Raw genomic sequence first — 10520 nt, 5'->3', positions numbered from 1 at the left:
TTTTGCCTTACAGAAGCTTTGCAATTTTATGAGGTCCCATTTGTCAATTCTTGATTTTACAGCACAAGCCATTGGTGTTCTGTTGAGAAATTTTTTCCTGTGCCCATATCTTCGAGGCTTTCCCCCACTTTCTCCTCTATCAATTTCAGTGTCTCTGGTTTTACGTGGAGGTCTTTAATTCTAAAAAGTCTTTAATTTTTTTCATTATTTCCTCCTTGACCAAGTTATCACTGAGTAGAGTGTTGTTCAGCTTCCATGTGTATGTGGGCTTTCTGTTGTTTTGTTGTTATTGAAGACCAGCCTTATTGAATGGTGATTTGATAGAATGCATGGGATTATTTCAATCTTCTTGTATCATTGAGGTCTGTTTTGTGACAGATTATATGGTCAGTTTTGGAGAACGTACAATGAGGTGCTAAGAAGAAGGTATATTTTTTTGTTTTAGGACGAAATGTTCTGTAAATATCTGTTAAATCCATTTGGTCCATAACTTCTGCTAGTTTCAATGTGGCTCTTTCTAGTTTCTTTTTCCATGAGCTGTCCATTGCTGAGAGTGTGTTGTTGAAGTCTCCCACTATTATTGTGTGAGGTTCGATGTGTGCTTTTGAGCTTTAGTAGATTTTCTTTTATGAATGTGGGTACCCTTGCATTTAGAGCATATATGTTCAGAATTGAGAGTTCTTCTTGGTAGACTTTTCCTTTGATGAGTATGAAGTATCCTTCCTTATCCTTTTTGATAACTTTTGGTTGAAGGTCGATTTTATGTGATATTAGAATGGCTGCTCTAGCTTGTTTCTTGGGACCATTTGCTTGGAAAATTGTTTTCCAACCCTTTACTCTGAGGTAGTGTCTGTCTTTGACACTGGGGTGCATATCCTGTATGCAGCAAAGTGTTGGGGTGCTGTTTCCATATCCAGTCTGTTAGTCTATATCTTTTTATTGGGGAATTAAGTCCATTGATGCTAAGAGATCCTAAGGAATAGTGATTGTTGCTTCCTGTTATTTTTGATATTATTTTTATGTTTGTGTGGTTATTTTCTTTTTGGGTTTGTTAAAAGAAGATTAATTTCTTGATTATTTTAGGGTGTAGTTTCCCTCCTAGTGTTGGTATTTTCCTCCTTGTGTTGGTATTTTCCATCTATTATCCTTTGTAGGTCTGGATTTGTGGACAAATATTGTGTAAATTTGGTTTTGTCACAGAATATCTTGGTTTCTCCACCTATGGTAGTTGAGAGTTTTCTGGGTGTAGTTGCCTGAGTTGACATATGTGTTCTCTTAGGGTCTGTATAACATCTGCCCAGAATCTTCTAGCTTTCATAATCTCTGGTGAGAAGTCTGGTGTAATTCTGATAGATCTGCCTTTATATGTTATTTCATCTTTTTCCCTTACTGTTTCAATATTCTTTCTTTGTTTTGTGCATTTTGTGCTTTGACTATTATGTGACAGGAGGAATTTCTTTACTGGTCCAATCTATTTGGAGTTCTGCAAGCCTATTTATGTTCATGGGCATCTCTTTCTTTAGGTTGGGAAAGTTTTCTTCTATAATTTTGTTGAAGATATTTACTGGGCCTTTAAGTTGAGAATCTCCACACTCTTCTATACCTATTACCCTTTGGTCTTTTCATTGTGTCCTGAATTTCCTAGATGTTTTAGGTTAGAAGCTTTTTGCTTTTTGTTATCAATGTTTTCTATGGGTCTTTTTGCACCTGAAAAATCTCTCTTCTATTTCTTGTATTCTGTTGCTGATGCTTGCATATATGTTTCCTGATCTCTTTCCTAGGTTTTCTGTCTCCAGGGTTGTCTCCCTTTCTGATTTCTTTATTGTTTCTATTTCCATTTTTAGATCCTATATGGTTTTGTTCAATTCCTTCACCTGTTTGGTTGTGTTTTCCTGCAATTCTTTAATGGACTTTTGTTTTTCCTCTTTAAAGGCTTTAAGCTTTGTATTCTCCTGTATTTTTTAAGGGAGTTATTTATGTTCTTCTTAAAGCCCATCATCATCATCATGAGATGTGATTTGAAATCAGAGTCTTGCTTTTCTGGTGTGTTAGGGTACCTAGGGCTCATTGTGTTGGGAGAACTGGGTTCTGATGATGCCAAGTAGCCTTGGTTTCTGATGCTTATGTTCTTGCCCTTTCCTCTCACCATCTGGTTGTCCCTGTTATTAGCTAGTCTTGCTGTCTCTGACTGTGGCTTGTCCCTCCTGCAGGCCTGTGTGTCAGAACTCCTTGGAGACCAGTTCTCTTTGGGAGGAATTTGGGTATGGAGAGTTGTGACACAGGGTCAGCTCCGAGGTGCAGATGGAAGCCGGAAGGATCCTGTCCCCCTCTGTTCCTTGGTTCTTGTGTCTTGATGGCTTAGGGTGGATCCTTCTAGGGCCAGGAACTTTAGCAGAAGTGGTGGTCTTACCTTTGTTCACAGGCATGTCCACACTCCTGGGAGACCAGTTGTCTTCTGGTGATATTTGAGTATGGATCTCTGTGGCACAAGATGAGTTCCAGGCACAGACAGACAGAAACCAGAAGCAGTTGTGATCTTCTTAAATTCAAAGACTATGTAATATTTATGCTATTGTGACCAGCACCATAATCACTATAATCCACTTAAAAATAAAAGTCATCTTTTCTGTGAATAAAGGTTCAAATTCAGCATGTACATGTAGACAAATTGTGATAATGAGAAATGTTTTTAAAGAGAAGCAGTTTAAAAATATTTAAAGAAATAGATCCAGGAAATTTATTTGTGAGAAAATAATATGTTATTCACATGTTTAAATCATTAGTTCTATTTAAATGATTTTCCCAGTCCTTTTAGTCAAGATAATCCAAGTCATAAAAACATGTCTAAGAACTGATGTTAATGTTAGCTACTAGTTTTATATTTCTGAGTCCAAATATATCCACTGGCATATAAATATCTCTGTAAATAAATGATTATAATAATATCTTGCCAATAAAACATTTTGTTTTTTGTAAATAGTAGGTTTTCACCTTAAGCATCTTCATGTCATAAACTATGTAAAATATATATATAATCTTTAGAAAGAGTAAATAATAATTATAGTAATAAATAGGTTAGCCTTGAAGATATGTCAAAGGGGAGAGATTAAGTATCTAACTTCAATACCATGGAATAATAATAATAAATAATAATTATACTGATCTGGAAGTACTAGTCAAAAGCAACTTAATGAGCAACTAGCATCATGAGTCACTGTGCAAAGACTGTGGGTCACAAACCCTTGGAAAGTCTAAATATAGGAATCATAAGCCTAAAGAATCTAATGTTGCCAATTTTAAATTACAATAATAGCCATGTGAAAAGGTGCCATGAATTAAAGAAATTTCTATGAAAATAAAATGAAATTAGTTCTTGCTACTAGAGTATAGTATCAGAAAAAGAAATGTTGTTTCAGAACAACTCCTCTTTAAAAGGCAACTTCATCAAACTCTGCCTCCAACACTGAACTCCAAGTAGCATATACACAATAATCTTAGCCCATCTCCCAAGTAGTCATTGTTCAAGGCTTGCTATAGGTGCTTTTCTTCTGTTCCCTCCCTTCTTTGTTAAAAACATTCTTTTCCCACACAATATTTTCTTATTACAGTGTATTCTCCTACACTCCTTTCTGCACCCTCTTTGTGGGATTCTCTGAACTCTGAGGAGAGAAATTTGATGGACACATCTTATTTAGACCCGAATCTTCCAACGTCTATCACTCTGTAAAATGTGTACTTGTGGGTCACTATATTTGTTCTCAGTTGGTGTAATAGGAAGCTTCTCTGATGATGTCTAAGTCACTGATCTATGAGTATAGCAGCAGATCATTAGGAGTCATTTTATTAGCAGTTTTAATTTTTTTTTAAAGACCAGTAGTATTTGATTTTACCTTACGTCTCTGGGCTATGTAGTCTCTAGTTCTTGGTCATCCAAGCACTGTCAGGTATGGGCTCCATCCCATGGAGTGGGCCTTAAATCAAATCAGACATTGGTTGGTTACTCCTACAAGCTTTCAACCACCATTTCCTAGGATATTTTGCAGGCAGGACAGATGTATATCAATGCGTTTGTGGCTGGGTTGGTCTTTATTTTTCTCTTTTGGTAGCCTGAAGAGTACTTTCCTGTACCTAAGACACTAGAACACAAGGCTGACAGTACTATGTAGGCACCAGCTCAACCTCTTCATGCTCACTGAGGGGTGTGTGTGAGTGTGTGTGTGTGTGTGTGTGTGTGTGTGTGTGTGTGTGTGTGTGTTTGGTCTTCAGCAATGGGTCCTTGCTGTCAGTTTGTTGAGAATAACCCATTGTTTTGGCAATAGTATGGTTGTTTGAGTATTTCTATGAGACCTCTTTGGACAACTCAATTGGTTGGTACTGGTACTGGATGCTTCATTTGGTGACATATAACCAATTGGGACTTTTTCTTCTCATTATTTGGAGACTGCTTTAGGGTTGCCTTCATATATTTTTAAGGAGATTCCACTGCATTAGATTTCCAAAACACCCCTCTTACTCCCCTCCATTCTAGCAGTCTCTTCCTACATTTGCTCAATCAACCCCATCTCTACTCCCCATCTCAACCTGAATCTAAATACACACACACCGACACACACACACACACACACACAGACACACACACACACACACATACACACACACACACAGACACACACACACACACACACACACACCCTCAGTCCACCCATAAAATCTCTATTTCACCCTTACAAGGAGATCATATGCTGCCTTAGTCTCTTCCTCTATACTTAACCTCTCTGGATCTCTGAATTGTAACTCAGTTGTCAAAAGCCAATACATACCACATTTATCTTTCTTGCTTCAGTCTGGGTTGCTTCACTCATGATGATTTGTTTTCTAGTTCCATCTATTTGTGATTTCTTTTTTTCAAGACAAGGTTTCTCTGTGTAGCCCTGGCTGTCCTGGAACTTACTCTGTAGACCAGGCTGGCCTCGAACTCAGAAATTCGCCTGCCTCTGCCTCCCAAGTGCTGGCGTGCGCCACACTCAGCTTGTCTGCGAATTTTATGATGTCATTTTCCAACAGCTGAATAATACTCCATTCTGTACATGTCCCATATTTACTTTGTCCATTCTTCTGTTGAGGGGCATCTAGGTTGTTTCCAAGTCATGGTTATTGTAAATATACCATCAGTGAAGATGGTTGAGTATCCTTTGGTAGAATTAAGTACCATTTAGAGTGATGTAGCTAGATCTTTAGGTAGATCAATCCCCACTTTTCTGAGGAACAATTGCACTGATTTCCATAGGTGTACACGTTGGTATTCCCACCAGCAATGGAAAAGCATCCCACTTATACCATATCCTCACCAGCATGGAGCTGTCACTTTCATTTTAGTCTCAGCCATTTCTGAGAGGTGTAAGATGGGAATCTCAAACTAATTTTGATTTGTATTTCCCTGATGACTAAGGATATTGACCATTTCATTAAGCGTTCCTCAAAATTTGAGCTTCCTCTATAGAGAATTCTGTTTAGATCTGTACCCTTATTTCATTGGATTATTTATTCCTAGTTTTGTGAGTTTTTTACATATTTTTGATATCAGTACTTTATTGACTACGGAGTTGGTAAAACATCTTTTCCCATTCTACAGGCTGCTACGGTGACCTTTGCTTTACAGAAGGTTTTCAGTTTCATGAGGTCCTATGCATTAGTTGTTGATCTTAGTGCCTGTGCATGCTCACGATGTTCTGTTCAGAAAGTCTTCTGTGCTAATGTGTCCAAGAGTATTTCACACCGGGCAGTGGTGGCACATGCTTTTAATGCCAGAATTTGCAAGGCAGAGGCAGGCAGATTTCTGAGTTCAAGGCCTGCCTGGTCTACAGAGTGAGTTCCAGGACATCCAGGGCTACATAGAGAAACCCTGTCTCAGAAAAAAAAAAAAAAAAATCTACAAACAAAAAAGGCTTGAGTTCCTTTTCTGTCTGTAACTTTTTAAAAATTCCTTTTTGTTTTTCTAACTACAAAGTTGGATACAAGTCAAGAGACCAAAGTTACTTATATGACATTACTGACTTTCCAAAACTTTAGTAAGAATAGTTTTAATGAATGAAATTCAAGGAGCATTTTAAAAAAATCGATGAAAATCTTCCCTTTCATTCTGTGCAACCCTGCAATTAATCAATGCCATCTACGATCCACAGCTGCACTGTCAAATTTTGATTTAGTATTATAAATACAAGGAAGTTCCTAATTCTTCCTTAAAAGTGTTTTTAACTTAGAAATAAAGGAAAGCTAGCTCGTGAAGGAAAAAAGAAATAAGCAAACAAAAGGGAAAAAACGGAATATTTCTCTCCAAAGTAAATAATGTTGTCTGATCCCACACAGATCCCTCCCTCTTCAAGAACCTCTCTAGGAGATGTGGGGGTTCCAGGCCCAAGTGAGCCTGTATCAGGCAGGTGCCACTTAAGTACATTGGAGCCATCCTTGCCTTAGTCAGAATCTATCAAGGGAGGGGTCAGGATGGTCTTTAAGGCGGGGCGACAAGGGAAGGCAAGCCCAGACTCGGATCCGAAGGAACAGCAACGCCCCTTTGCTGTATAAATTGTAGCTGTCTCCGCTAGGATTACAGCTGCAGGCAGCCTGGATCCCAGGCAGCAGGGAGTGACAGAGACCAGACAAGACACATATACATCCTCTCCAGCGCCAGAGCTGTGGATGGGGAGCAGCCAAGAGGCGTGAAAGAAGCCCGGAGCTGGGCACCTTGTGGGTGAGTCGCGGCAGATGGGCGCATGGGCAGATGGGAAGATCCTGGTGAAAGAGCTGACTTGATCCAGGGGCTCTAACACATTGTCTGTGAGCTCCCTCCCTAGAACCGTTCACCATCCCCAGCTCAGATGAGGGGCTTCAGGGTGGTGTAGGCTTGTTTGTCGCCTATTCCAAATTTTAATTGTTCAAGAAGCAAGCCAGCAAAGTCTAAACCGTGACACGAAGCTTGTGTGGACACAGGACCTATTTGAAAGTCAGGCAGCTTTTAGGTAAAGTTAAGGGGGCGTCCTCTGCTTCCCAGACAAGCTTTTTCCCCTTCCCAAGCTCTCTGCTAGGGAAGCTCCCAGCCCACTGCCAGTGTGGTCCTTGGCATCAGACCCTGGAAGTGCATGGGACAAAGTTAGGTGCTCTGCTTGGAATTATTCCCCAAAGCCCTTTTTGTCATTTAAATAACAAGCAGAGAAGCACAGAGCCCTAACTCCAGCTGTCTCAGACTCTGCTAATGAGACGAAGGTCCTGGTTTGGGGCCCTACACTCCTCCTCATCTACCATCCCATTTTTCAGTTCTCTGTCTCAACAGCCACCCAGCTGTGGCCTCCTCAAGACCCCTCTTGTCTTGGTATCTTGGACCTGTATACTGACGTCTTGTTTGCTCTGCCCTCATTGAGTATCAACATCCCACACAGACACACTCCGTCCTCCCCAACCCCTCCTCTCTATATAGCCACCTCTATCCCTGCCCTGTCCCCCATCACATGCAGGAAGCTAACCTAGTTTGGTTTAATTCCAGGAAAAGAAAGTGACCAACCAGGAAGAAGTCAACACCCCCCACCCCCCACCCCCCCCAGCCCTCACCCCCGTCCTCGTCTTTGCTATTTATAATCTCCATGAGCAGTTGGTATCACCTTTTGAAGGTGCTTCCGCCCCCAAATGATTCTCCTAGGTGCCCCTGGGGAGGCTCCTGGGGCCGAGGTGTTAGTTTTCCTCCCATTTCCTGGGGTTTAAAACAAACAATCAAACAAAACAAACAAAACAAAACAGGTTGCTCTGCCTGCCATAGTGTTTCCCTAGTTATAAATGCCCCATTTGGCCAATCTCTCCTCAAGCTCTTTTGATCCTGTGTTGACTTTCTGGGTCTCTCTTTGTCCTGTCTAGCACCCCTCCTCAGCTGGGAAGCAAAGGGAATAGAGAATGGAGATTTCCTCTGCTCTTGCCCTGCGGTGAGAAAAGTTGCTTTTCAGCAACTCTTACCCTATTTCTCTGCTCTTAAGGTCTCTTTTGTTATAAATTCCCCAAAGCAAGGCTCGGGGTCACACACCTGTCATTCCAGCACTCAGAGGATGCTGGCAGAAGGATCAGGAGTCGAAAAATCAACCTTTACTATACAGCAAATCCCAAATCTGCCGGATTTGTCTCAGAAAGCAAACAGGCAAGAAAACAAGGCCAGAGCCTTGATGCTTTTCATTTTTTAGTTACTGTTAAAAAAAAAAAAAAAAGACCCTGATGTTAATTACCCCATTAGGCAGACCGTGTTTGGAGTCCTCAAAACTGCCCAGCTCTGAGGACAAATTATCTTCTCTGGATAAACATTCAGTTTTTTTTCTAGTGATAGTTATAAATATTCATCCCCAAATTATGAATGGCAGTTCCTGTAATGTGAGGTTACGGTTCAGGGAGTCACCCCAAATATGGAGGTGCCAGCATTGGCTGAAAGTTTCCTGACTGTCAGTTTTGAGTTTGCAGTATGCTTGGACTCATGTTCTTCAGAAGGCACTGTTCTTTGTTCCCCGTCCAGGTTTCCAGATCCCTAGTTCTGCTCGCTTTGTCTTTAAGCTGAGTAACTGCCTCATGATCTCCCAACCCAGTACCTTGTCTCAGTGTAGGGAAGCCTTGCCATTATAAAGCCTAGATTCTAGAATGTCACTGTTGCTGTAGCTGGTCTCTCATCTTTAGTCTTTTTTTCTGTCTTACTCTGAATCATGCTTCAAAAAAGATTAATTTTGTGACTCACTCAGGTTTCTCACTTGGCCTTTCTAGTTGGGAGTCCAACTGTATTTATGTACTCATGTGCATTTGTGCTGCTTGTGTTGCTACTACAAACAGCAATACCTGATGTCTGTCTTGTGTTAGAGGAACAGTAGAAAATGAATGCTATTCTGCCACGTACAGGGTGCAATGTTTACCTGAGAAGGCATACGTAGCACAGTCTAGCTGCTGCCCACCCATGACTCCCCTCTGCACTCGCACTATGGACTGTTCAAGAAAACAGCCAAGAGGTGCTGTATTTTACTTCCAAAATTGTACTATGAGCAGAGATGTAATCTCTTCCATATTTACATGTTTTGGCTGACCGGTGCAAACTCCTGCCTCTTGACCTTACGCTTATCACTGAATCCAGTCTCTTTCCTGCTCAGTCATATCTGGTAAATGTCAAAGCATTTCCCAAGCTAGCTAATCAATTTTGTAAAATTTAAGTCCAAATATTGCATAAATTAAAAAGCTGATTTTAATTCCCACAATGAAACAAAACAATAATCGCAATGAAAATATCTAGGATCAATTTAGGACTGCTTTAATCCCTTGTTACTTTGCCAACAAGACACATTGGCTTTTCAAAGCCTTCCGGCTGAAAAACACTATTATTTTTCTTCAAATCGGTTTTAAAAGTTCTCTTTAAAAATCACCTGAAGTCATTGTGCATGTCTATCTGATCTCACATGTTAAAGTAGCACACTAAAGCTCCCATAAACACAAGTAAGTTGTGTGTTTCTATTATATTCATGATTTGAATTTTAAAAACATCTAATGGTTTACTAATACAACTTTAGTAACTACAGACAGCTAAAGTAATATTCAATGACAAATGAGTACCACTATTTTACTATTGTTCTAGAATACAAAATTCAGTTATATTTTATCAAAGTGTTAATTCCATTTAAGTCAGTTGGAAAAAGAAAACAAAATATGTTTAGTGTTATGATCATAAAAAGAGAAAGAACTATAAGAATATGTTCTGGCACGGTGTGGGGGAATGGGTGCCTCAGCCGGCCCATGCCAAGGCATCCCTGCCCCCAGAGGGACGAGACACATACCAGTGTAGTATAGAATAGAGTTTATTTAGGGCATGGGGAGGGGAGTTAAGAGGGTAGCAGAGGCAGAGAAAGGCAGAGAGAAAGAGAGAGTAGAGAAGTAGGGGCCAGCCATGGCTACATGGAGGGGGTGGGGAAGGGAATGGGGAGCAAGTGGTCAAGAGGTAAGAGAGATGCAAGAGCATAAGAGAGAGAGGAGGAGCCACGCAGCCCCTTTTATAGGGCCACACCTACCTGGCTGTTGCCAGGTAACTGTGTGGAGGAGCATACCCAGCTGATGCCAATAACACTGGGGGTGGAGTTTAGATAGAATACCGACATTTAGTACAGTCTGGGTATGCCAAGTGGATGTTGTTTTAGTAAAAGTAAATGTTTTCTGATTTTCACATTTTTTTCATAGCATATGTTCAAGGAGTGGAGAATATTATTTTTTGCATATGAAAACTAAAAATAAATGTATGGTCACCTTATTTTAGATTTTTTTCATTTTTTTATTAGATATTTTCTTCATTTACGTTTCCAATGCTCTCCCGAAAGTCCCCTATACCCTCCCCCCCACCCCGCTCCCCTACCCACCCACTCCCAGTTCTTGGCCCTGGCGTTTCCCTGTATGGGGCATATAAAGTTTACAAGACCAAGGGGCCTCTCTTCCCAATGATGGCCGACTAGGCCATCTTCTGCTAC

General features: G+C 40.5%; 1 protein-coding gene across 1 annotated transcript in view; it reads left to right on the top strand.

The window, feature by feature from the left end:
- The first annotated feature begins 6632 nt into the window (after positions 1–6632).
- The window catches only part of Agtr1 (angiotensin II receptor type 1), a 62661-nt gene continuing 58773 nt past the window's right edge, over positions 6633–10520 (top strand). The window contains exon 1 of the mRNA XM_029537527.1: positions 6633–6748. The gene's annotated coding sequence lies outside the window, so the exon portion shown is untranslated. The remainder of the gene's footprint in view (positions 6749–10520) is intronic.

This window comes from Mus pahari, chromosome 4, assembly GCF_900095145.1.
Source record: "Mus pahari chromosome 4, PAHARI_EIJ_v1.1, whole genome shotgun sequence".
In the NCBI taxonomy this organism is placed as follows: Eukaryota; Metazoa; Chordata; class Mammalia; order Rodentia; family Muridae; genus Mus; species Mus pahari.
This window is presented reverse-complemented; position numbering and strand designations above follow the sequence as displayed.